Below are 3,106 nucleotides of genomic sequence, written 5' to 3'. Positions count from 1 at the left end.
AGGGCATAAGCATATTAAGAGGCAATGACATGTGCAACTAGCAAAGATATGGAAGATCCTAGTTTTACACTTAGACTGTCCAAGTGACTACCAAAGAGACTCTGCAGACTTGTGGCAGTCAGCTAGGTCCCTCTCTGCAAGCTAATGCTAACTATTCCATTTTAACACTCTACAGTGTAAAATGTTAATTAAAAGTGTTAACATCTACAGGAATAATAATGCTGCTCCTTCATTCATGCTATTTTCAACACTACTCTATGCGCCCATGTTAGAGTGAATAATTTCTAATGCCTGGACCCCAAAAGCGGATGCTTGGTTTTGCATGTGTAGGAAGTCCCAATTAAATCAATGACAGTATGCATGTTTGCATGTGTGGGACTTAATAGTGCTCTTCTTTGAACTTGAAACTTCTAGTTTCACCAGACGGAAATGCACACAACTTCCTATTTCTAACAGGGAGAGACATACTTCTGTAAAAAGGCCCAGTGCTTTCTGTGAATGGACGAAAAGTCACGACAGATTTTACTCAACCAAGACAGCACCAGGAAGAGGTACTTTCTGCCTGGTTTTACACTGAGGCTCTCAAGAGAGGCTTCTTTTACAATCCTCCTATTCTCCAAGGGGCCTCAGAGAGCCCAAAACAGGGTACATTTTTGTGCAGACAAAGCCTGTGCTGAGAACACATGTATTTTTTGTTTCCAAACACATAATTCACTTTTGCCATAGAACTGAAACAAGGAGCAAAAATGAGGTGAAAGTCTTTTTCTTTTCTTATTGCTGTAAGAACTGGCCAACATACCTTATGCTCTATTAAATACGAGCTGGTGCAGAGCATGGGAACTATTGGCCCATGCCTGGAATCAGCTCTTGGAAGCATGTGATAATGTAGGAATCCCGACTTCCACTTAGCAGTGATCCGAAATAGATATTTAACTCTCCAGGCTGTAAAGCAAAGCATGAAAATGTGGTGGGGTGTAACCAGTGCAGAGGTGTCTGCCTGAGTCTGCAGACAGCCTGAAGCAGTAACTGAGAAGTGGAATCTACATCATACCCCTTAACAGGTTGTTAACTCCAGGACCAAGCAAACTGGCTGAGCCCTGCTCGCACCTATGCTCAAAGCTGGAGGACCATGCAAGCAGGCACACTCTGCTCACTGGGGTGAGCACTGAAGTAGGGGGAGAGGAGATCTCTGCTTCTCTGAAGGTCCTGATGCTGCTCATTGAATGGAGCAATGCAGAGATTTTGTTTGGGAGTAAAGGGGAGTCCCTGTCATCAGATAAGGACCTCCCTGGTGCTTAAGATCTTGTGCTAAATAGTTGGGTACAGATTTGTCTCCTCTTTCACCCTCCCTCCAGCTGAAACTGCAGGGCTGTAGAGTGAGTTCCCCACTTGGAACAAGGTTCCCTCACCCCCAGCTGAAAAACTGCCCTGCAGCCTGAGACTCCTGCACAGCTCCCACTATCCCAGCCCCCCTGCAGGGACAGCCCCACCAGTTCAGGTTCCTCAGGAGGACTCCTCTCTCCATCTCTCTGCCACAAGGTGACTGGGTGCCAACCATTCTGGCAGACAAGTCATTAACTAGTACTGTACCTTACCCTGCAGGAGTGCCGCTCCAGTCCCCTTCCCCTGCTCGATCTGCTACTGTGCTGCCTGCACAGTCTCGATCTGCTGGTGCCACTCACAGAGCCTGCCTGTGCCGCTTGTGGCGGGTAGGCGACCTACGGGTTGACCACCCCTGACTTAGGTGATTGAAGCAGAATCCCCACTCCCCAGCATCTTGTCCATTTTCCCCTCGAAGCCCAAGGGCATCTTCCAGGGAAGTGTCTGTCCCTGCTGCTTTGCTTTGGGGCAGGATCTAGATGGAGCCCTGCTGGCAGATTCGCCTCCAAGGGTGACTTGATGTTTAGCAAACCCTGAGCTGCCCACTTCTAGAACTGCCAGGCATCCCCGCAGCAGGTAGCCCTGAGCTGGACCATGCCTCCAGGCCTGCCACAGGGCAACTCTTATTGCCTGTTTGTGTCCATACTCCTGCTGTGTGCTGTTATATGCTCAGTGCCACTTGCTATAGGGTTGCATACAGCTGTGTGGGGGGGCTTTATTTTTGATACCCACCCTTGACTACCCCCTGCTGCAGGGGCTTGCCCCAGCCCCACACAATACCCTAGCCTGCAGCTGGCATGCAAGTCTGTGCCCCCAGACAGGTGGGCTTCATGTGGGCAGGAAGTAGCTGGGACTTGCCCCCCATGCTTGGGGTAAGTGGGGCCTGAGAAGCAGGAGCAGTGGGCTGCTGCACCAGACCATGAAACAATTGTGTGTACATACATCTGTGTATGTATAGGTATGTGCATATATGTGTAGATACATGTGTGTGCATGTGTATAGGTATGGATGTGTATATGTGTATGTATATGTCTATATAAGTGTATGTATATGTATGTGTCCATATGTATGGATATATGTCCGTCTGTGTGTATATGTATGGATGTGTCTATGCATGTGTGTATGCACAAGTGGCGCATGTATGTATGTGTGTCTGTATATATGGATATGTCTGTGTATATGTGTATGTGTGCCTGTATGCATGTGTATGCACAAGTGTGGATGTATTATGTATGTGTGTATCTATACAGGTATATGCATGTGTCTATATGTAGGGATATGTCTATGTATTGGAGCATATGTGTGCATATGCCTGTGTCTGTGTATGCATGTGTGTATATGTGTGGCTAGGTCTATGTACATGCACATGTATGTATGTGTCCACGTATGCCCACGTGAATGCATATGCACATATGCGCGTGCGTATCTATGTGCATACACGTGCAGGTACAGATTTGCCAGACATGCACAGACAAATGCACACCCATGCATCCCCCGGGGGGCCGTGTGCGCCCCTAATGCATACATAAGTGCGTGTGCCTGTGCAAGCCTGTGTGCGCGCCCAGGGCCTGCGCGCGCGGGCGGACGGTCGCACTGGGACCCCTGCCGGGCAGGGCAGAGCAGGGTGAAGCCCCCCCTGGCCCTCACGCGCATGCGCCGGGGGCGTGCGGGCGCGGTGCGGTGCGGTGCGGGCGTTGAGGGCGGGGGCCGCCCGGGGCGTCGCGCC

Source organism: Crocodylus porosus, unplaced genomic scaffold, assembly GCF_001723895.1.
Source record: "Crocodylus porosus isolate Cpor-Errol unplaced genomic scaffold, CroPor_comp1, whole genome shotgun sequence".
Classification (NCBI taxonomy): domain Eukaryota; kingdom Metazoa; phylum Chordata; order Crocodylia; family Crocodylidae; genus Crocodylus; species Crocodylus porosus.
The sequence above is the reverse complement of the archived record's forward strand: the minus strand, read 5'-3'. Positions refer to the sequence as shown.